We start from the raw sequence: 25856 nt of genomic DNA on the forward strand, positions 1-25856 counted from the left end.
CTCCAGAGCAGGTTCACACACAGACACTGCACCCTAGTCAACTCCACACTTTCATAGTGATTCAGTCTTCTCCTCCAACCCTTCCTGTTCATGCTGCCATTATTTCCTCCCTTCATAGTATATTTTTTATTCATTCACAGGATATATTGCCCATCTCGAATTGCCCTTAAGAAGGTGGTGGTCAGCTGTCTTTTTGAACCACTGCAGTCCATGTGGTGTAGGTGCACCCACAGTGGTGTTAGTGAGGAAGTTACAGGATTTTGACCTAGCGACAGTAAAGGAATGGTGATATGGTTCCCAAGTTAGGATGGTTAGTGACTTGAAGGTAAACTTGGGACTGGTGGCATTCCCATGTGCCTGCTGCCCTTGTCCTAGGCTGTAGAGGTTTGGGTGGTACTGTCAAAAAAGCCTGGTACTGTTCCTTCCGCTTCCTCACACTGTTACCGTTCTCCTTTGTCCCCTACCCCAGTGCTTGTCATTTCTGCCCTTCTTCCCTCTCTCCTTAATTATCATCCATTTCCACATCCTCCTCTCTTTCATTACCATGCATTCCCCATTTCATTGTTATTCAACTCCCTTTCTCATTGATTTCCTTTCTTCACCGGTTGTTCTCCTGTCCGAGTCTGGCTGTAAGAGTTTCCAACAGATGCCGCAATCTCTGCTAGTAAAGCTGAGGGAGTGGGGAAGGAGGGAAGAGGGAGCGAGAAACTCAGTCCAATACATTATCTAGACTTGGGGTGGAGTGGGACTAGGTACAGAGTGGCCAGACTCACTGATTTTTATTAATCACTCTGACCCAAACCCCAAAATAAAGACTATCAGTGTAGGCCATGTGTGCAGACAATTTTTCTCTGAGCATCACACCAATAAGAACTCCTTGATGAGAGTGAGATCCTATAATCACTACTAGTTACAGTAATAAAGATTCTGTAAAAATTATGGACATGTCCCAGCTCATGTGACATTGTCACATGAGGGGACATGTAAGGGAAATTTTATTTTTCTATTTTTATCTTCTTTAGATGTACAGCCGATCTCCCTGAGGCTGCACTTAGCCTCAGGGAGATGAGTGCGCTCTTTCCTGTGCATGTGCGAAAGAGCACACTCTCGATTTTGGGATTTCCCCCCTCACCCGCACAGGGAACACATAGCCATAATTGGCCCATCCCTGTAAAATGGCGCCATGCCTCCGATTGGGGGCACAGATCGGAAGCGCGCCCGTACGCTCCCATCCATCAACTCCCCCCCCAAGGCGGGGGTAAGATTCAGCCCAATTTTATTTTCTTTGGACATCAACAGATGTTGTGCAGGGTGTAATGTCAATGTCCCATGGAATCCCAAAGGATTTCCACCCAGGGACTTAGGTTAAGATTCTCCCCGTTGAGCCTAGTGGAACCATAGTTGTCCAAAAATCAGGTGGGCAAATTCTGAGATATTCCAGGTCCTAAGAATTCAGTCTTATCATCTGTGACACAAAAGTCCCCAACGACATTGATGCTTAACATCACTAAGCACCTTCAGTGCTAGATCAGCATTCAGAGTTATCAATCAAAACTAACTGAACGGCTGAGAGGCTTTACTGCATGAGACTGATGGGGCTATCAGTGGCTCAAAATATATTAACACTGCCATTAAGAACTTGCAGGACAATTGAATTCTGAAAGTCATACTGCTGCTTGATAGTTCCAAGATACGTCCCTCATGAAGTGAGTTTATTAATAAGCAGAGATGGCCCAATCTAGTATTTTTTTAAATCTGTTTAATCACATCCACAATAGCTGTTTTGTCACAGAATCACAGAATTGTCAGAGCACCAAAGGAGGTCATTGCCCATCATGTCCTCAACTGGTCTCTGAATGATCAATGCGCCTAGCGCCATTCCCTTGCCTTCTCCCCTTAGCCTTGCACATTCTTCCTTGTTAGATAATAATCCAATTCTCTGCTGAATGCCTCAATTGAACCTGCCTCCACCATGCCCTCAGATAATGCATTCCAGATCTTAAACACTCACTGCATGAAAAAGTATCTCCTCTTGTCTCCACTGCTTCTTTTACCCTAAATCTGCTCCTTCTCATTCTCAATTCATCCACCAATGGGAACAGTTTTTCTCAAACTACGCTGTCCAGACCCCTCGTGGTTTTGAATGCCTCTATCAACTTGCCTCTTGAGCTTCCCTTCTCCAAGGAGACCAGTCCCAACTTCTCCAAACTATCTACGTAACTGAAGTTCTTCATCCTTGGAATCATTCTCGTAACTGAGAAAAGGTTGGAAGATAGGATGGGGCAGGGCCATGGAAGGATTTTCAGGTAAGGATGAGGAGTTTAAATTCAATGCATATGGGTTGGCAACCAGTGTGGATCAGTGAGGAGGGGTAGGACTTAGCAGAATAGACTAGGATACAGAGAGCTGAGTTTTAAAAGAGTTGGGGTTTATGGCCATGATTTTCTGAAGGTGCTTCTTCTGATTTCCCAGTATAACCTCATAGAGACTTTAGAACTAGATTTAGTTTTTCTTTAGAGGTAGGAGATCTATTGACATGAGAGGCTTTGCTACGTTATGAGGGGAGATGCTAATGAGTATGCCTTTGTTCAAACATAAGTCTGCAAGTTATCCTGGGGGTTTTCAGCTTTCCATTTCCAAGGGTTTTTGACTTTGTGCAAAGTCCTTAAAAAAAACCAATGGATCTCCCCTTTGTAAGTATATAGACATGTTGCTTATGAATGTTAGATTATGTGGTAATGAAGAGTTACCAAAGCTTACCCTCATGTTAAAGCCTTATTTAGAAGAAAGGCAGTCTGTCAAACAACATTTTTGCTAATATTATTATGAAATAGCCTCCTCCCTATCATTTATGAATTGTATAAACAATATGCGGATCTGTGTAAAAGTCCACTAGTCACTGGTCTTCTTCTGAAACCCTTTCCATCGATCACCTTCTGCTTTTCCAATGCTAAGTCACTTCCCAGTCAATAATGATGTATTGTTTATGCCTCGCTATACCAACATGCTAATTAAAATTTTTTAGATTTATTAACCTGAAAGTGCAGCCAAGCAAAATAAAAAATCAAATTGCCAATCCATTGCCTTGTAAACTCAAGTAATTCACACCCATAACAACACTTGTGCTTTTTGCAATTGGTCAGGTTGGGAAGATTTATTCTTAGCATGCTATGATGATTATTAAGGTGGAATTTTGCATTGTCAGCATCAAACCACACTGAGGCATTAGTAGCTGAAATGAATTTGTGCCACTTTGCAGCAACAGCATAACTGATGGAACATCACTGCTTCCTTGATTATTGTACTCAAATGAGTAGTAACTGTTTGCAAACTAGTATGTTTTTATATTTTGTTGTAACATGAAATCACAAAATTGTGTACAGCAGAAGGAGACTATTCAGTCCATCACGCATGTGCTAACTCGCTGAAAGAGCTATCCAATTAGACCTACTCCCCTGCTTGTTCCCTTTGGCACTATAAGTTTTTCATTTTCAATTATATTTCTAATTCCTTCTGCAGGTTGCTGTTGAATCCGTTGCTACCACCCTTCTAGTTTAGCCACAAGTCACAGCTTAAATCTGATGTTCATTTCAATAACTTCAATGTAATTAAAAATCAGGAGCGAAGCAGAACCAGCAGATGAGTCGATGCCATCCATTATACACAATCACACAAATGAAGAACTACCCCTTAAGACTCCAGAATGAAACCAATCATTAAAATCCTATCTGAACCTGCATATGCTTTAACTTATTTTTATTTGATAACATAAATCCATTCTGTCATAAAAGCCGATTACAGCCGCAAATTACTTACGGGTATATTGAACTTTTTAAGGAAGACGTGTGTGTTTTTAAAGAAATACAAGCAAGGACATTGAGCAAACAATGTCTGATAATGTAAAGTGACCACTTTCTGGAAACTTCCTACGTGGATTATCCTGACCGGCCTGTCCTGAGAGAACATGGAATGTCACACCTAAAAAGGTGTCATGGCCTTCTTCGAACAGACGTTTAAAAGGGAGATAGGAAAGATGCAAAAGACTGAACTTCAATCTTCTTCGGTTGCAGAGACAAAAGACAGATTACCACATCTCACCAGGCATCTAAAATCCATCTCCTGTTGATTCAGAATATGAAAAATAGCCAAGATCAAAGAAAACAGACTCTGGGTGCCAAGGTGTAGTTTTTTTCCCTTACAGGAATACACAGGGGAAAATTAGTTTAAAAGCTGTCTGCAGTGTAGTGTGCTGGGAGAGTGACAGCACAAGGAGTCACCACTGCAGTTGCAGGCGAAGGCTCTCTCTCTCTCTCTGTTACCAGAGGCAGGGCTCAGCAAAGCCACAATTAAAAAGGAAATAGGACAGCTTCTTCAGCCAACCTGCAGAACCAAGTTTCTCTAAACCAATTACTAAACTGACAAAGTTAGCTTTACCGGAATCACCCAACTTAACGGCTGCGACGTTTCGTCATCTACTCCTCATGGACAAGCCAAAGACTGATTTGTATATCTTTTTAAACTTTTATTTTTGGACTCTTAACTTCTCATTTCTGATTTATGTGTATGTGTGTTACATTTTTATTTTTTTCTTAGGTTTTAGTAATTAATAAACTTACTCTTTCTTTGACTCAAGAAAGTCTGGTTAAATTGGCTCCTTCTAAAGCATAAATATATTTGGACTGGGGAAAGGTATCCACAAGGAAAGGGATCCCTTTTAAATTAGCCTTGTCGCAACCAACCGAAGGGGTTGAATAAAGAAGGGGAGCCAGCTCATTCCTCCTCTCCCGGGAGCATAACAAACTTGAGGTCCAGTTCAGGAAGTTAACAAATTGGGGGACCTCGCCTGGGGACTGACTGTAACAATCCTTAGGACAAATGTGCTTGGTAATCATTTAACAAAAGCAGGAGAAGCTGTAAGTCAATCTATCTCAAATGGTCATAGATCAATGCCTAGATTTTGCACATGAAATGTCATTCTGCCCGCTTTAGCTTCAGCTTAGCTCAAATGATAAAAGGTGAAAATGATACAGCTCCTACATTCCCATAGTCAGATCTAATTAAGGAATTAGCATCACTTCATTTGCACAGACCACTCTATCAACTGGGAAGTATTAATGGTGGATTGTAATCCGTTGGGTGGGGGTGGGGGGGAGGTGGTGGTTGTGGGGGGTGCGGGGGGGTGGTGTGGTGGGGGGGTGGTGGGAGGGGGGTGGGGAACAACCATAAATGAAACTCCCAGAGGAAACTAACTAACTTTAAATCAAAATGTGGTCCTGGGGAGAAATGATGCACCCCAGCCCCCACAGTGCCCATGAAAAGAGTGCAAACGCCTCCCTTGCAGAGTCTCAGACCATCGACCTCTTGGTTAACAGCCGAACACACTGACCAATTGTGCCACAGAGACTGAGACTCCTTCACATTATATCCACTCCACTGACCTGATTGGTGACGACGCACCCGAATTAGAAAGGTGCCAGTCTGGGTCACCTGGTCTGTCCTGAGAATCGCACTGGCCTTTTCCGGTCCCCCAAGTGGAAGTGGCACAAAGAGGACCTTGTCAGGGTTTCCACCACAGATCGTGGATCAGTGACCTCTGCTGCTAAAAGTAGGTATGCAGCTGCCTAGGCTGGGCACAGCTGGGGTGCCACAATGGTTGAATACCCAGCCCTCGTTCTCAAAGATGCAGATAGAAAACAGCCACTTGGATCGAACTCAGAGGAACTGACTGTGGAAATATTCCATAAAACTGATCAGAGGAGGGAAGAAAACTGGGGAATCCAGTTTTTGGTAAGTGTCGATTATTCAGAAATGCACCGCAGTTATTCTACTCTGCCTTTAATTGTAGTAGAGAGAGCAGGAACAATTGAATATGTTATTGCTATTTACAGTAAATTAGTGTTCAATGTTGCATCCAAAGTAAGGACCTTCAGGCCCAATTAACTTCCTGTTATCTTGACTATACATGCCGCTTTATCAGCAGCCAGATCCCAGGCACAGTGATCTTTCTGATAGCTTACCAGAAGCAAGAAAATCAACATCCACTGGGGTTTGATACAGCCAGAGGTTTGATGTAGTTCTTTTAATCTTTTTAGCTGGGTCGATTCTTCCAGCAGGCACACTCTCTGCACTGGTGTACCATTTGTTTATCACAACCACCTCTTTGCCTGTTTGCATCTGCACACACGTGTGCATGTCAGTGTATATGCGCTTGCCTGCCGCTGCACATGCCTGTGGCTGCACGACGTGTTTGCATGCCTGTGTATCTGTCCATGCATGTGCATCAGATGAAACCAGCACAGACGATCGTGTTTTAGCTAAAGTGGAGTTAATGCTAGCTTATATAAATCAGCTCTATCCACCCACCCCCACCCCGCAACACTGCACCACCCCCCCCCACCCCCAAGCCCCATCACCTGCCCCACCCCAAGAAAAAATTAACAAGCTTGTTGCCTCTGCCCTGAGAAATCTGCCTCTGTTCATTCATTCATGACTGTTGTGCAGTTTCTGTACCATCTGGACAGTGTTTACTGGATGGCTGCACAATTCAACGGTTTGTGATCCATTCAAAGACAATGGTGGCATGCACCTTTGAATTGTCTCATTAACAGCAGAGTCACGTTTAACATTGTCACACAGTGTGTCTTTCGTTTGCACCCATTTTAAAATTCTTGGAGGAGGTCATTTTTAATGATGTTTTAAGGACTTACTCCAGGTGCAAAATAGTCGAAATCAATTACATGCGTGATCTGGTAGTTCAATTGAAGGATTACCCCCTGCCCTTCAATTTTGTGCAATAATCTTTGTGGTTTGTGAGCATTCAAGAAACCTTTTTCTTTTTGGCTGCACTAATTTTATTGAAGGCACTTTAATGGCTACTCCTCACTTTGATCCCTTTTTTAACCATTGCACCACAGGTGAACAGAGAAACAAAAAGCATAATTCACTGGTTACCACTTTAAAAGATAGAGGAAAACTCTTGTTAAAATGAAGAGTGAATTGTAAGATTCCCAGAAGTAAATCTTCTGATTTAGTGCTTTCAGTATAGAGTTTCATACCATGGGAGTGCACAGCAGTAAAAATTCAACAGCAAGGGCATTGAGGTGCAAATAACAAAAGGTCCAAATGGATTCAAAATGGAGATGTGAACAAAATATTTTAAAATATTCTGATAGTTGTTTGGTAGTACATAGCTTCAGTATTGCTGAAAAAGGGCATTTTGTCAAAGCTTTTTGCCTTGGACTCATCAGAACAATTGCATTGGTATTCTTGTAATTGTCCTGATGAGTGCAAGATGAAAAGCTTCGACAGAATGTCTTTTTTCGGCAATACTCAATTATATTCTGAATAAATGCCTTACTCCCTCCAAGTGTTCACTAGGGAAGACATGGGCCTTTCTCAACCAAGCAAAATTGATAGCCTTAGATGGAAGTCCAAAGCAGGCTAAAAGGGCTCAACGCAAAGAACTTCCAGCAATCAATGGTATTTATTCTTGAGTGCTGACAGCGACTAAGACGGAAATTTATTCAGTGTTAACAATCATTATGGAAGGACCATGGGACACTGGAGAGCTCACAATAGATTGGAAGCAGGCTGAAGTGGTATGCAAATTCAAAAATGGTGACAACATAGACATTTCAACCAACATCACTGAAAAAGATTAACTGGTCATTATCTCATTGCTGTCTGAGATCTTGCTCTGTTTAAATTGTCTGTTGCATTTTGTACATTATAACAGTGACTACACATCAGAACTACTTTATTGGCTGCAAGTGCTTTGCTGTGAAGAGGCTGTGAAAGATACAATACTTTATAATCCCAATTCTCAATGGTAGGGGAGCCCAGCACATCAGTGCAAAAGAAAAGGCTGAAGCATATGCAAGTCTTTCAAACAACCACTAGTCTTACTTTAATTCAATGTAAATAATGGAATTGGTTATCTGCAGTAACCTTGATAATCATCTGTGCAGCAAGAATCTAATAACAGCAGTTGGTATGTATTGAGGAGGAAAAAATCATTCTCCTCTGCTTCTTTGAGAAGGTAATAATTCAGTGTTGGCTCTTGGACTATTCTACCAGGATTTCTGAAACGGCATTTGACAACAATTCTCACAAAAAGGCTATAATTAAATTCAAAGCCATGGGAACCTTCAGCAAATCTTGTGGGGGAATTAGAAATTAGGCTGAATGGTGGAAAATAATGGGAAGATTGTTAACCTTATTTGGGAATGGGATGGGTGCACAGTTAAAATGGCTGGACAGATCATGGGAGCTCCCTAAAATATATCCCAAAGAAAGTATCCTGCATCATTATAGTTGTTCGGCATGTGCACAACATGGCTATAGAGGAGATTGCATTTAGAGGAGGGACTTAGAGCTTAAGTAATAATCATCATCTGATTAGGAGCACTTAAGGCAGAGATAGAAGTAGAAGCTGAGTCAGCACAACGCCTTTGAGGCCGAGATGCCAGGGACCAACCGACAGCAGAACGCTCCAAATGATCTGCTCATCCCCCTCTCTTGTAAAGCTACACAAAGTCCCTCTGCATTAACAATCCTTGTTACCTCCTTCACCACCCAGCAGGGAGAAACAGTTTAACCGGAACTGGTGAAATAGTGCCAACCCGGGAACCGGGGCCAGTTGAAAACAGTTGATTCTCGGTTGCCGGGCAGTTGAGTTTTCCAATTGGACATCGTTAACACTGGTTGCTCACCGGTTGGCCACTACTGGTTGGAGGTGCTCGCCACCAGTCAGCTTGTCCCAGCTGTAAAAGCAGTGGTCACCTGTTGGTTTTTATCCTGGTTAAGCCCAATTTACGAAAGGTGATTAGCGAACTCATGCCTGTAATTAAGGCCCTGCCCATTAGCATAATGATGTGTACCATTGTGAAAAACTAGTGAAGAAACTGAAAGACATAGACTGTAGATGTAAGTCTTAAACTTTTGTTGGTAAAACACAATTAAACCAAGCATTACAGAACAAATAAAGAATTTGTCCTCCGGCCATAGACAGAATTCCAGAGTCACTCTGGATTGTGAACCCACCCAACAATTGTGCCTGTAATTAAAATCAGGGACAGATCAGTACCCCATTTCTAAAAAAGAGAAATATCAGATATTTCAGTTGGTGAGTTGTTAAGGTTTAGGTACCAGTAAATTGGCGTGAGGTAAGTTTAACACTGCACTCAGCACTGCCTCTTAAATCTGCTTTAAAGAAGAGAATATTCAGCCAACGTTGATAGGAATAACTTGTTGACAATGCAGACTCAGAAGCTGCAATGTATAGATTAAAATGCCACATATGATAAAGGTGATTAATTATTAATGTCAGATACAAAGATTGCCTTGAATTCATTTCTCAACTGTCAACCCACATTGCTTTTCTTAAAGATGATTTACCAGCTCAGCCACTCCAATGAGCTAGTGGCTTCAGTAATGTTGGCGCAAGACTGCTGCTCCTATCATTAGGATCCCTCGAGATGCTTGTGACCTCTGACCTTTTGCTCAATGCTATTCATACAACATTACTCTTCAGTAGGTTTCTTGCAAATCCATCAGTTGATGCTAAGCCCTGCCACATCCAGTCATGAATGGTAGTGGACAATTGAACAATTAACTGGAAGAGGTAGCTCCACAAATATCCCTGTTTCATCTTGAGCTCGGGGTCTAGATGGGGTTTAGGGTTTGCCTAGGCATTCTACCATAGGCTGTTATTTGTAAAAACCATTCTTGTTTATTTATAGATTTACATCTCAGTATTCTATACAACGGTGTAATTCTGCTTCCCTCCAGAGTGCAGTCTCTTACACATGTGACATTGCATCATTGTTACATGAGTAGCAGGTGCTCCTGATGTTAACCTTTACTCTACCATCCCCATCCCCAGCAAAAGATAAGGCTAAAGCATTTGCGATCACCTTCAGCCAGAAGTGCCGAGTGGATGATCCATCTTGACCTCCTCTGGAGGTCCCCAGCATCACAGATTCCAGTCTTCAGTCAATGTGATTCACTCCACATGATATCAAGAAACGGCTGAAGGCACTGGAAACTGCAAAGGCTATGGGCCCTGACAATATTCCAGCAATAGTACTGAAAATTTGTGCTCCAGAACTAGCCGCGTCCCTAGCCAAGCTGTTCCAGTACAACAAAATTGGCATCTACCCAACAATGAGGAAAAGTGCTCAGGTACGTCCTGTACACAAAAAGCAGGACAAATCTAACCCGGCCAATTACCGCCCCATCAGCCTACTCTTGGTCATCAGCAAAATGAACGAAGAGTTCATTGACAGTGCTATCAACTGGCACTTACTCAGAAGTAACCTGCCTACTGACCCTCAGTTTGGATTCTGCCAGGGCCACTCAGCTCCTGACCTTTTTCAGCCATGGTTCAAACATGGACAGAAGAGCTGAACTCAAGAGATAAGGTGAGAGTGACTGCTCTTGACATCAAGGCAACTTTTGACCGATCAAGGAGTCCGGGCAAAACTGGAGTCATTGGGAATCACAGGGATAATTTTCCATTGGTTAGAGTCATACCTAGCACAAAGGAAAATGGTTGTGGTTGTTGGAGATCAATCATCTCAGTCCCAGGGCATGATTATAGGAGTTCCTCAGGGTAGCGTCCTAGGTCCAGCCATCGTCAGCTGCCTCACCAAGGACCTTTCCTGCATCATAAGGTCGGAAGTGGGGATGTTCACTGATGATTGCACAATGTTCAGCACCATTTGCAAATCCTCTGATACTGAATCGGTCCATGTCCAAATGCAGCAAGACCTGGACAATATTCATGGGTTAGGCTGATACATTTTCACCACACAAGTACCAGACAATGATCATCTCCAACAAAAGAGAATTCAACCATCTCCCCTTGATGTTCAACGGCATTGCCATTATAATCCCCTACCATCAACATCCTAGGGGCTACCATTGACCAGAAACCGAACTGGACCAGCCATGTAAATACCTTGGCTATAAAAGAATGTCAGAGGCTGGGAATTCTGCAGTGACTAACTCACCTGCTGACTCCCCAATGCCTGTCAACCATCTACAAGGCTTAAATCAGGAGTGTGATGGAGTAATCTCCAATTGCCTGGATGAGTGCAGCTGCAACAACACAAGATGCTCAATGCCTCAAAGCAGCCTGTTTGATTGGCACCCCATCCACCACTTCAAATATTCACTCTGTCCCCACCAACACACAGTGGCATCAGTGTGTACCATCTGCAAGATGCTCCGTAGCAACTCACCAAGGCTCCTTTGGCACCACCTTCCATACCTATGACCTCTACCATCTAGAAAGACAAGGGCAGCAGATGTATGGTAACACCACCATCTACAAGTTCCCCTCCAAGCCACACACCATCCTGACTTGGAACTATATCACATTGCTTCACTGTTTCTGGTTCAAAATCCAGGAATTCCCTCCCTAACAGCACTGTGGGTGTATCTACACCACATGGACTGTAACAATTCAAGGAGGCGGCTAACCACCACCTTCTCAAGGGAAATTAGGGATGGACAATAAAATCTGGCCTAGCCAACAACACCCACTTCCCATGAACGAGTAAGAAAAATGCCTGATATATGTTCTGTTATGAGATAATCCAGCTGGTAATGCTTAATTTTTTTGTTACCTTTGGATTCTTTTTTCTGTAAAATTTAAAAGAATTCCAGTCCATAATTAACATTTACTATTAGTATGGATATTTGAATTTTCATACAAATGAAATTTAATCTCCTTAGTTTCACTACTGTAGGGTTTTTCTCTTATCTGGGCACAAAAATTCAAAAATCAGGTGGCCTTAGAATGGTATTAAACACTAAATAACTTTATTAACGTTTAGCCATGGCAGTTTTTTCAGATAACAATGTCCTATGGCCTGAACCCGGGGAGCACAACTCAGAACCAAACATAATTAGACCCTTGTTCCAGGAGAGTTGAGGAGGTCCTTCTTGGACATCTGCATCAAATGTTGTTTGTGGTTCTTCTGCTGATTACTGCAAATCCGGATGGTTTATATCCTTTTCTTCCTGAGTCTGTTGTTGGGCAGAACACTGGGCTTAGACTTGTTTCTTTTTCTCATTTCTCACCGCTCAGCAGCTATCTTACCTCTTCAGTTATGACTGTTCCTTATTTTGTAGGTGCCAGCAGAATGCAAGTGTAGTTTGCCAGGCCCCAGGCTTTTTAATCATACACTCTCACTCAAGGGTATCTTGTGCAATACATAAGTCCATGACCAATTTGGCCAAGCTGGAAATTGGCCCTAGAGGCCTATGCTTAACTGTTGTTTGTTATCAACCAACCCACTGCGGGGTTGTTCTGATTATACCAATTGGTCATGAGTTATTCTTCCCTTGCTGTTTTTTTAATTCATCCATGGGATGTGGGTGTCACTGGCTCAGCCAGCATTTATTGCCCATCCCTAATTGCCCTTGTTCAGAGGGCATTTAAGGGTCAACCACATCACTGTGAGCCTGGAGTCACATGGAGGACCAGGCAAGGGTGACAGATTTCCTTCCCTAAAGGGGTATTAGTGAACCAGATGGGTTTTTACAACAATTGGCATTGGTTTCATCGTTAGACTTTTAATTCCAGATTTTTATTGAATTCAAATTCCACCATCTGTCGTGGCAGGATTCGAACCTGGGTCCTCAGAGTATTACCCTGGGTCTCTGGATTACTAGACAATACCACTACACCATCACCTCCACTATAACAACCCATTTTGCTCTTTTCTCAAGTATTCAGCCTGTTAACACAGGGTTTCAAGGCTATTCCGCTATCCATCCAAGCACTGCCTTGACACTTCCTGCCAGAGGGGCCTTACTTGGGTCTCCCTATGTCTGGCACCAACAATTCCATCCAAATTTGAAAGCCACCCACCCCCCACCAACCCGTGTAACTGCCCATAGACAGTCAACCAATGCAAAATACAGTAACAACTGAAGAAATAAAATTAAAAAAAGGAAGCGACCTTATAAGTGGGGACATATAGAGTTCAACCGCAAGAAAGTTATGTTAACCCTGTATAAGACACTGGTTCGGCCTCAAATTGAGTAGTGCATTCAGTTCTGGGCACCACACTTCAGGAAGGATGTCGAAGAATTAGAGAGGGTGCAGAAAAGATTCACGAGAAAGGTTCCAGCGATGAGGGGTTTCAGTTACCTGGATAGGTTGGAGAAGATGGGGCTGTTCACCTTGGGGAAGAGGAGATGAAGCAGAAATTTGATAGAGGGATCTGGACAGAGTAGAGAGGCAGTGTCCTCGTTAGCAGAAGGATCGAGACCAGAGGGCACACATTCAAGGTCCTTGGTAAAAGAAGCAATGGCAACGTGAGGAGAAACTTTTTCACGCAGTGAGTGGTTAGGATCTGGAATGCACTGCCCGAGAGTGTGGTCGAGGCAAGTTTAATCGAGCCTTTTAAAAGGGAATTGAATAACCGCCTGAAGAGAGAAAAATCTGTAGGGTTACACCGGGGCGGGGTGGGGAGTGGAACTAGGTGAGTTGCTGTTGCAGGGAGCTGGCATGGGCACAATGGACCAAATGGCCTCCTTCTGTGATGTAATTATTCCATGATTCTATACCCCTCCCCCCACCTCCCCCCCCCCCCCCCCCCCCCCCCCACACTGCTCCCAAACAAATTGTGTTGTTTTCTTCTCCCTCTGTGCCTCAAAGTAACCAGATCCTGTGAAGATTTCCAGCAAAAAAGAACACACTCACCAGCTGGGAGATAAAGCATATTGTAAATCCTGGCAAATTATTGGAGCATATCCACTGGCTGAAAACAAGTTTGGAGCACATGATGCCATATATCTGGGCCCAGAGGAGGAGAGGTAATGGAAGTGGCTGTCACGCATAGTAATAAACTCAGTAGACTGTGTCGTGATGGAATTCTATCAGACATTACAACAGGCAACCCACTTCCATTTAGCATCAGCCACAGCCTTAAAATGTCTCCAGATAATTTGGAAACAATAAGTTTAAATGGCTGGACAGCTTGCCTGGTAATGAGTGCGTCTTCAAGCCTAGGATTGTTAATGTATGCATTAGGATGCTTTGTCATAATCTTTGAGAGCTGCAAGGCATTTGCCCATCTATGAAGAGAAGGGAAAAACTATATTGAGTGCTTTGTACACAGAGATAGCAGGACACTGGAGTACTTGAGGAATCTGTTCTGAGAGAGTCAATATCAGGTAAATCCCCTCCCTAGAATTTGAATTGTTCATTGTGGGTTTATAGTAAATGATGTAGGCCCATTGTAGAACTCATTTTTTTGAGCAATAAAATTGATGATGGAGAAAGATAAACTGGAATCGTTGATTCTTCGTCGCTTTCTTCACATATAGTGGATGTACCATATTCAAATCTACACACTTTTAATAGCTGCTTTTAACATTCCCCTGCAGTGGATCCCGTGTGCCATTTTGTAAAATGTAAATGGTGTTCTTTTTATTAACCTTCTTTATTAAGCAGTTACGGCCTCCCAGCTGTTGAAAAAATTGCCTCAGGTGAGTAGAAGACTTAAAAACATTAAGCAGCTACAAAAATCCAGATGTCTCTTAGGCTGTAAAATTACTGACAGCAAAAAATCTGTGGGGTCCCATCAAGCTATGCAAGTCCTCGCTAAAACATTTCAGATCAAGTTAACAAACATAAAAAATTGGAATTTCTTTAATCTGTGTCTAATTTTGTTTGACAGTATCTGAAAGGATGCCATATTATTCATTGCCACTGCATTTAGGATCATCTATGGAAGACCAAACCGTCAGTGGATTGGTTTTCCTGTCCTATATTCCTCTCTATGAGGAGACCTTAAATTATTCCAACCCAGCCTGCGATCTGGCTCAGTTGCTAGCACTCTCACCTCTGAGTTAAAATGTTGTGGGTTCAAAGTCCAGAGACTTGAGTACACAAGTCAAAAGGCTGACAATCATATGCAGCAGCAGGGGAGTGCTGCCCTATTGGAGGTACTGACTTTTGGATGAGACGCTAAACCAAGGCCCTGTGCCGCTCTCTGGGTAGAATTTAATCCGGTCTACAGGAGCAGGAGGTATGGCAGGGTGTTGGAATCGGGAGAGCAGGCAGGCAGTGGAGTGTCTATCACCTTCCCCACTCTATCAAATTCACCCAGAGTTGGCGAAGATTGAGAACAGCCAATTAAAGACCACTTAAAGGCCTCTTTGTGCCGTTGTTGTCCCCAGAAGGAGAAAGCAGTTCGGACCAGTACTCTTATTTCCCAGCTTTTACTGGTGTTCCAATTTAAGGTATACAAGACCAGTTCGGACCCGCATTCTTATTTCCCAGTTTTTACTGTTCTTTCCCTCGGGGTCTGCCAGTGGCGGGGATGGGGGCAGTTCTGCCACGTGAGGAGGCCGCCCCGTAAAACCTGCTTGCCCCCCTTGAGGGCTTGGGTTGGGGGACCCACCTGGTCAGGTAGAGTGTGGCCCAGGGAAGGCCCTCTGCCCCAGCAGAAAGCGGCCACTCCCCACTGAAACACCCACTCCTCCCGTCACCAAGCACCACCCCTGCCCCTTGCTTGACTGATTCCCCAGCAAGCCTGACTCCAACCACCACCATTCCTGAGCCTGCTCCACCTTGCTGGTCTTGGCTGGGTGGAGTCCAAGCAAGTGGGCAGCAGCTACCACGCCCGGTCAAGTCGACCGAGTTGGCAATCTTCCGGATATGAAGCTTGAGTTCTTCATTTGTTGGCTAGCAATTAATTGTGCCAATCCTTTTTGAAGGACACTGGCGGCTGACATGTTCTGCAGACCTTCAAGGTGTGTTTAGTTTTCTACTGATAACATTGTCCGGCTTTAATATGAGAAAATGACTTCACAGGAACATCTCACAGTTCAGCAAGTTGGAGGATGACAAGCTGCGTCCCATCAGCCCTGCTCCCAATTTCTCAAAGCATGCTGGTAGTTTAGTCAAGCTTAAGCATTTTGTACACCATCATGGTTGGATAACCTACAAAAGAAGCTACGGTTCTTCTTTCTACCAGTTCCATATCCTTCACATCTGGGCTAGGAGCCTGCAAAACAGAAAGTGGATCCAAGAGCTACAGAACTAAAAAAAAAAGCAGATATGACGTGTTAGCAATGGGTATTAAGCATCAGCACAGGTTCATAGGTCAGAACAAATCTTGCGAACAAGGAACAATTAATTGGGAAATGTTTCCACGGATAAGGTCCAAATGATTGGAACAGAAAAAGTTCCAGAATGAATTGACAATCAGAATGCTTGAAGGAAAGAAAGAATCTTGAAATATATAAAAGGGAGCGTGCCATATATGCTGTGCTCACCCCTTTGTTTAGGTGTAGTTTTTGTGTTACTGTTGGGAGAGGGAGAAAAAGCAAGAAAGAAAATATAGCACCTTATCAAATCCTATATAATGAGAAATTCACTGTGTTAAGCTATTTCGGTTGCAGTATTCTGACAGAAAGGCAAATTCAATCTACCTGAGCCTTGCTAAATAAACCACAGGTGTTAACTGACTAGTGGAATTAGAAAAGGTAAAGTCTTACAAAATTATGAGAAAATGAGAAGGAGTTGAAATTGTAGAAAATATATTAAAAAATGCTGAAAGAGAAGTATAGAAAAATCAAAAGTAATCCAACATTGGCCCACGTTTTTTATAGTCATAGATAACAAGAGAAGAACCCTACTGACAAACTGGGGTTGAAGGCCTATTGCTAAGGTCGTAGACCTGAGAAGCTGTCAACATAATAGTGACTAAACCTTCACCCAGCAAAAAAAAACTGATAAAATCTTATTTTGGATTCAAACTGGAATTGGACTGGAATTCCTGTCCCAACTCAAAGCAACCTTCCACATAACGTGGTATCTTAATTATGAATCTAACACTATTTTATCCTGAAATAAACCCAACCAATTTTGCTGTGGTAATATTGATCTAATTTGTTGTTTGGAAGTGATTACATGAACGGTTATATCGTCTGGCTTGTAGTTGATAATAAGGACAGTTGTTTTGGGGCAGTCCTTGGTAATTCAAAGGTAGGTGAGTAACTGAGGCATTGATGTACTTTATTCCTATTGGTCGCTGGATGGGGTCTCATTCTTATAATTGTAATCTGTGCTGACTTTATTTTGGAGGATTCAAAGTGAGCTAAATTTAGCATCCCACATAAAACCCTTAAGAAATGCTAATTCAGAGTCAAGATGTTGACAAAATCTACTGCTTAGGTCCCAAAACCAGTATTAACGCTCCTCCAGTAATGTGACTGTCTTGAAAAAAATAACAAGCAAGGGGGAAGTGAGTTAAATGGAAATAGGCTCTGTGAATCTTCCTTCCACCAGGTTAAGCAGGAAATTGCTCAGAGTCACCGAGCCCTGTAAATTATTAGAAAGAGTCAGCTCGCTGAATCCAGCCAACTTCAAGACTGTAGAGGAAATGTTCCAATCATCACAGCAGCAAGCAGCATTGGGATGGAACAGAGTGTTTCCTTAAAGGAATTTCTGTCCATTATGCAGGACATACAAGCATTGAGAGATTTCCCTCTCCCTCACTATTTCCCTTTCTGCTTTAGGATCCTATTTAAAACTTGCCTCCTTACCAAGCTTTTGCCCGTGCACCCTCCCACATAAATCCATCCTCCACATTCCCCTGTCCATTTTTGGTTCACCATTAAACCCCTATAGGAGCTTGTTCTATGCTAAAAAACACTTGGGCCTGAATTTTTCAGTCAGCGTGCGGGGGAGGACCCAACACGCTGACAGGTAAAATGACGCGCAATGATGTCGGGCAGGCATTCTGACATCATCGCGCTGCCTCACGATGTTTCATTCGGCAGGTGCACACCAGAGTTGGCTGCGCGCCCGCCGATGTTTAAACAGCCTATTAAAACCATTAAGGAAGTAATTAAAGTCAACTTTACGCTACCCATCCAACCTTACAAAAGGCCCAGCAGCCTATATGGTTTTTTTTTAGGAAACCTCATCCATGAGCGGGATGAGGTTTCCTAAAACCTTTATTAATTTAAAAAAATTTCTGAAATCTAAAAACATGCCCCATCTCATGGCCCCAACTCTCCCTCCTCCCCCTCCCCCGCCCGCACAGATAGCGCGTCTTTTGCTGGGTGGGCCTTCATTGGACCGCCTGCGTAAAAGGGCGGCACGGAGCCGATCACGGCCGGTGGTCAGCTCCACCACCACCCCCACACGCTCCCGCTGAGCCTGCCCAACGCGGGAAAAAGTCAGGCCTGGATAATGCAAGTTTTTTTTTTGTGGCTGACACTATTATAAATTGGTTAGATTACCTTACATTCTGGAAGATTAATATAAAGTGTTCAGAAATTAATCAAGTAATAATACTCTATAATGAAGAATAAGCAACACTGTTGGTTTCCTGTAACTATTACTAGCTTCACGTTTTAAAAGGCCCAGTGATAAACAGGTAAGTCCTAGAAATATAATAGTCATTCAGAATCAAGATGGGTTTGGTCATTTACTGACAAAACGAATATGGCAGAACAAAGGCATGCTTAAAAAAACGAATGAAAACAAAATAATTCTGCTCCACAGATTCAGAATTTTGCTCTACCACAATTAGAAATGCCGATTCCGGTTAACCTTACTCTCTTAGACTTTAAATGCTTCTCGAGTTTAGTGACACATGCGGCAAACAAAACACATGCCCGCATCTGTTTCCCAAAGCTTGTTTTTACTGGGACAGGTCAATAGCCTGTCACCAGAGACTTTAGCTTGAGTTGCACTACTCCCCATCAAGCATGGCTGACCAGCAGACTCTTGCTCTGGAAGGATTTGCAGGTTGATAATCAACCTGTTTGGCCACGTTATGAATGAACTTCCATGGCTGTAAACTCCTGGAAGTGGGACTCACACCCAGAGATTCCGGCTCATTCTGGCTCAGACCCATTGATCCACACGACCTCTGGCCTTACTTGCCTAAGGCTATTAATTGTTCCTTTCATTCATTCCCGTGTCCTCTAAAGACACCTGGTGCTGCATTCACTCTGACTCAAGAGCTTGGACATCACTTGTGTGAGGAGGTTCCACTGGGATGTCAGAAGATGTGGCTGCAGTTTTTCCACCTGCAGCAGGAGTGCTGTATCGCACTATCCAGTCACATCTCTGCACAGCAACAGTGACGCAGCTGTTTAACTAGAAGTTGCAGCCCTTTAAGAACTGCAGCTGCAAGCTATTCCCCATTCCCCCAATCCACCATCTGACAATGAGATGTCTTCGGCAATCCTAACCCAAGTAAAGAACTTGCTACGAGTAGTTACAGAGGTCCAACTTGGTTTAAAATCCCATGAGGTGCAAATTCTTCAGTGGTACAGTTTCCCAGCCCCACATTAACCCTTGCTATGCCAGATACCTTTATACTACATTGACATCATGTTCTGTGAATATCAACTCACTAAATGCTCATCATGGTTACATGACAGTCTGCTATTTTAACCTGTTTGCTTTCAAATAAGTGGGTTAACACTAGCCTTAAAACCACAGACTAAGGAATGTCATAGGGATGCAGAAATTTCCATATTGCAAACAGTAAATTTGAAGTTTATGCTTTTAATCGATGTCTGTATTTTCCCCACTCCTGCTACAAATGATTTTGCTTCACAAAGCATTGTTTTTAAACAATTACATATTAGTCGGACTAGTTTGGCTGCACTCTGAACACCAATTGCTCCCCGTCCCCCAAAACCACATCTTCTGAAGTTTACCAGCAATAACCAGCAATTATTTCTTTATATCGTTCCTTCGTTGCCAAGGGCTACGTTTCATTATAAATTAATAGTGTCAACACAGAACCTTAGAGATTCTAAATTGAATGTATACAAAAATTATAGACCTCATGGCCTTAGATATCGCTAACACCTCGCTCTTCTTATCGGAGATCGCCATACCATAGTTATCGGACAAAGTCAACCTGGCAAAATGAAGGACAGCTCATGAAAGGCAATGATGTTAGAATTAAAAAGAAAAGAATTGTTCGGCCTGTGCCTGAATTAAAAGGGGGAATAAAAGGTGTCGATGCCACATTAAACATGTAACTGTACCAACACTGCCACCAAATGGTCAAACTCACCATCAGTTCTGCTAACATAGGCAAAAGGCGAAATACTGCAGACGCCGGAAATTTGAAATAAAAACAGAAAATGCTCGAAATGCTCAGCAGCTCAGGCAGGATCTGGGGAGAGCGAAACAGGGTTAACGTTTCACGAATCAATGAGCTTTCATCAGAACTCACATTTAGCCTGCCCGCTTGTTGGAGTGGGCCTATCTTCCCACGGGGTGATGTCCAGATGCTGCTTATTTTTTTTTAAGGATGCACACCATATACCTCACCTCGTTTTTCCCCTCGCATGCTCACAATCTACCACTAACTTTTCGAGGCTCAAGAATATGAGCAGCTCCCAGGCTAATATGAATGTCATTCTAAGGGAAAAGGCAAAATGGGCTGGATTTAATATAGCCCGTGGCACTGGGAAACATGGTGGCTGGACTCTCTTAATCATGAGAGAAGCCGCACATCGATCTCTCGGTGGCAGGTAAACCTCCTGCGGTTAAATTGGAGGCTGGAAGGGATCTATGCAGGAAACTCACCCGCTCACAGTGGGATGTTAATTAGGCTCGTTAATGAGCCAATTGACACCATTTAACCCCGGGGACACCACCACCTGGAAGTTCCCCTCCAAGCCACTCACCATCCTGACTTGGAAATATATCGGCCGTTCCTCCACTGTCGCTGGCTCAAAATCCTGGTACTCCCTCCCTAACAGCACTGTGGGTGTACCTACACCCACACGGACTGCAGCGGTTCAAGAAGGCAGCTCACCACCGCCTTCTCAATGTCAATGAGGGATGGGCAATAAATGCTGGTCTAGCCAGCGACGCCCACATCCCATGAATGAGCGAATAAAGAAAATGAATTTAGTGGTGGCTCAGGAATTAAACGTGAGTAGCACAGCTTTCCTGTGCCTCCTGAAAGCCACCAAGCTGACCCTGTTGGATTTGTCTGTAGCCTTCTAGGGGGGAGGTCCATCATTCAAAGGCACTCCATGCCCCTGAGGACTCAGGAAGAGGAAAGGCCCCTGAAAGCCACCTCCAGCCCTTGCCTCCGACCCCCCTCCCCTGCTCCCCTATCCCATGACCCCCTTCCCCAAAACCTCCATCCCGCCCTCACTCACCTAAGTCTGGGAATCCCACAATAATCTCCAGTGAAGACTCTGGAGCACTACTGGTAACCACTATCGCTGTCGCTGCCAGCAACGGACAGCTACCGGCCTCTATTTGAATTATTTTTCTGGGCTTTTGAGGGATAGGACTGCTCAATAAAAAGAGTCCAAAGAATCCACTGCCAAACTCATCAAATCAGCACAAGAAAAAATGCTGGAGTTTTATTGCAATGTAGCTTGAATCTTAAAACAGGGTTTTTAAACAACAGGAAGTGTGATATCCCCATAAGAGTTGGGGCAGAGAATATTTATGGGGGTTACTCAATCTCTCACCATCACTTCAATAGATCGATGGAAATCTGGAAAATGTTTCAATGACTGATTAGACCAGGTCACTGGGATACCAGTCAATCTTCCACCAAAGTTGTGGCAGTTGATGTCCAGCTAACTGGCCTGTTTCCTCTCTTTCTCCCTTTCTTGAATAGCAGAGTTACGTTTGCTACATTCCAATCCATTTGTCCATTCTAGAACCTGCGGAATTCTGGATTCAGACTGAGATGCAAATAATCTGAGAGCAGGTCAATGGCAAATGTAGTAAAAGTCAAAGGAAAGTAAATTATGGGGTTCGTCATTTCTTTTATAACATAATTTGTAAAATATTAGTAATAAATTTTAATAAAATATGGAGTGAAATAAGTGGCTGTAGTCAGTCATTTCCTTGCCTTCAGACTGATATTGGGTAAGTACAATCATGCTGATAAACGACGTCATAGACCTATATACACCAGCTACATCAGCGCAATGTAGCAGTTTTGGTGTTAGACCAGCAACTCAGATGTCCGATCTCATCCTTAGTAAGTTGTATAATTTCATACATTTACACAGCACAGAAGGAGGCCAAAAACAAAAATAGCTGGAAAAGCCCAGCCGGTCTGACAGCATCTGTGGAGAGGAATACAGAGTTAACGTTTCGAGTCCAAATGACTCTTCGTCAGAACTAAAGAGAAATAGAAATGTGGTGAAATATAAGTTGTTTAAGGGGGGGTGGGACAGGTGGAGCTGGATAGAGGGAGGCCATTTAGCCCATTAGGTCTGTGCTGACTCTTTGAAAAATCCCAATAAGTTTGGAATATTTTCCTTTTCAAGTATTTGCCCCATCCTTTTTTGAACGTTACGATTGAACCTGCTTCCAGTTTTAAGTTGGAAATAAAAAAGTCAATGAAATTCATAAGTAATCAAAATGTAAAATGTTTTAGAGTGATGAGGTACAACATAAATGTAATCATTATATTATTATTGTCTGAATTGAAAAATAAATAAATTCTTGCAAGAATCTGTCCACTGGTAAGCAAGATAAAAACAAAAAACTGCGGATGCTGGAAATCCAAAAAAAAACAGAATTACCTGGAAAAACTCAGCAGGTCTGGCAGCATCGGCAGAGAAAGAAAGAGTTGACCTTTCGAGTCCTCATGACCCTTCAGCAGAACTGTTCTGTCGAAGGGTCATGAGGACTCGAAACGTCAACTCTTTTCTTCTCCACCGATGCTGCCAGACCTGCTGAGTTTTTCCAGGTAATTCTGTTTTTGCACTGGTAAGCAAGGTCCATTTAAAATATTTGAAGGGCATTTAGATTTGTCTATGTAAAAACAAAACCCTTTCAGAAAAATTCAACGATTTTTTTTTCCAGGTGGTGTTAAAATGTGAAATGCTTCACTACAATGTCCCAAGCCTGGCTCTGGAGTGGGTCACCTGTTCGTTGTCAAACCCATCCAATACTCATTCATTGGATTGTAAAGTGGTTACATTGGCGCCGGCACAATTGGCCCACTTCACAAGTTGATGGGGCGGACTTTTCCGTGCCCGCTGGTAGCGGGCTTGATGGGTGGCATGAGCGGACGGTATGGTGCGATCGGTTTCCCTACGGCAGGAAGGCGGGTCGCGATTGTCCACTCAGCCCACCAACGGTGGCCTGCGTTTCCCACCATAGGTTACCCAAAACCTCAATGTAATACACCAGCATATCATTATCAGGCCATCCCGCCAAGCTCTTGCACCCCCTGCTGGACCGTCCGCCCACATCGGCAGGAAAGCACGTCAACGTGTTTCACAACGGCACAGAGGCAACGTGCACTTGGCGGCCTGCACTCTGGGTGAGCTGGAGGTGAGTGCCCGGCAACGTTCTGCAGAGCTCGCCAGGGTCGCCCTGTTGCTTTGCAAGCTTTAGGGGTGCCGAGGGGTCAGGATTAAGTACCACCCTGCACGACTGATGATGGGTTGGGGGGGGGGGCGGGGGGGCGGAATCAGGGGTCAAGTGCAGCCCCACCTCTGAGATGACTTTTGAGGGTGGGGGGGGGGAGTCGGGGACAAATACAGCCTTGCTGTTGAGGCAACTGGTGGCGTTGGGTGGGGGGGGGGGGGGGGTGCAGGGGGTGGTGGTTAAGGGCAGTCTTGTCGCTGACACAACTGGTTGAGACAAGGGGCAGGGGGGTTAGGCAAGGGCAGACCTGACATTGAATGTAGCGCACAAGCATTCAGGGATGGGGGGGGTTAGAATGGGCGAGGGAAGTGGCCACACATTAGTGAAACCTGTAGAAAGTGACCATTCGTCTGCAGCTGAGACAGTTCAGACACAGCCACATTGATATGGTTGGGTTCTGACGAAGGGTCATATGGACTCGAAACGTTAACTGTATTCCTCTCCGCAGATGCTGTCAGACTTGCTGAGTTTTTCCAGGTATTTTTGTTTTTGTTTCAGGTTTCCAGCATCCGCAGTTTTTTTTGTTTTTATCTTGATATGATTGGGGACGGGCTCCTAGCCAATCAGCCCATCCATCCAACACAGAGGTATCAAAGTGCCACCAAGCTCTGCAGAGCTCACCCCCACTGCACCCCCACCCTCCCCCTCTCCTCCAACCTGCACCCACCCCATCCCTCTCTCCCCGACCCTGCAACCCCCCCCCATCCCTCTCTCCCTGACCCTGCAACCCCCATCCCCCTCTCTCCCACCCTGCACCCCCGTCCCCCTCTCTCCCACCCTGCACCCCCGTCCCCCTCTACCCCCCTGCACCCACCCCCCCATCCCCTCTCCCCCTCCGCACCCACCCCCATCCCGCTCCCCCCCCCCACCCTGCACCCCCCCCACCCCCCACCCATCCCCCTCTCCCCCACATTGTACAATCTCCTTGCTAAAGCTGGGCCATGGAGCAGTCACTGCTGGAGGTGCTCACAGCCCCCTTGCAATGTCAGCATCCCGGTTTGGACCAGTCTCCCACATGGTTCAAGCTAACAGGGCAGCCTTGCAGCGCACTAATCATTGGCCATTCAAATGGTGACCAGCACTCCCCAGAAAGTGTTAAGCGGCCATCACACTTAACCAGGACAGGTTCTTAGTGCACCCACACTAACTACGTATCTCTCTCTCTCTCATCCTGCAGGAGGAGTACATTAGGATCAGGGAGCCTGGTGAACTAGCTGTGTGCCTGATGAGTGAAGAAGGTGGAGGAGAGAGCGATCGGCTGTGCCGAGGCAGGAGCAGCACCCTCAGGAAGAAGGGGCGGCTGGGGTGCCTGCACACACCACCCAAGAAGGACAGCGAGGCATCACTGGTCGGTGCCTAGAGACACCCAAGGTCTACAGACACCGCCTTTCATTCCTGCAGATGACTGAGAACCAGGGTCGCCGAAGACTGTGCATGTCCAGGGAGCTGGTCAGTCACCTCTGCCAGTTACTGCAGGATTTGGTGCCATGAGGTCATGGAAGGCATGTGTCTGTTAAAGTGACCATGGCGCTCAATTTCTACACCAGTGGCTCCTTTCAGGGCTCCACAGGTGACCTCTGTGGGATCTCTCAAGCCTCCACCCATCTATGACGTCATTGATGCCATCTTCTCCATGGCACACAACTTTGTGCATTTTTCCTGGGACCAGGACAGCCAGGATATAAGAGCGATAGGATTCACCCAGATCTCAGGTTTCCCACAGGTGCAGGGTGCCATCGACTGCACTCATGTGGCGCTCAGATCTCCATAGCAACACACAGTCAACTACATTAACCGCAAGGGCCTCCAATCGCTGAATGTGCAGCTGGTGTGCAACCACCAGAAACACATCCTGCAGGAGTGCGCACGGTTTCCAGGGAGTGTGCACAACGCCTACATCCAGAATTGCTAGTAGATCCCTCGAGTTTTCCAGGGTCCACAGAAGCTGCAGGGATGGTTCCTCAGGAACAAGGCTACCCACAGAGACTAGCTGATGATACCCGTACTGCAGCATCAGACTGCAGCAGAGCGAGGCTATAATGAGGCTCATGCTGCAGCTCACAACTTGGTGGAGCAGACCATTGGGATGCTGAAAATGAGGTTCCAGTGCCTGGACCGGTCTAGTGGAGCCCTGCAATACAGTCCACAGAGGGTGTCACACATCGTCGTCGCTTGCTGCGCCCTTAACAACCTGACACTGCAACGGGGAGACGAGCTGGCTGAGGAGGAGATGGAGGACCTGGAGGTCTCCTTTGATGAGGAGGATGCTGATGGGGATGAGGCTGAGGAGGTCCTCAGAGGCGACAATGACAGGGATCAGGCCCTCGCGCTGGCTAGACAAGGCAGGTGCACTCCGGAGGCCCTCATAGCTGCTAGATTTGTGGAAGATAATGACAACATGCAGTGAGGTGACCCCATAGATCCTCACATAGTATCT

Source organism: Carcharodon carcharias, chromosome 15 (assembly GCF_017639515.1).
Source record: "Carcharodon carcharias isolate sCarCar2 chromosome 15, sCarCar2.pri, whole genome shotgun sequence".
Classification (NCBI taxonomy): Eukaryota; Metazoa; Chordata; class Chondrichthyes; order Lamniformes; family Lamnidae; genus Carcharodon; species Carcharodon carcharias.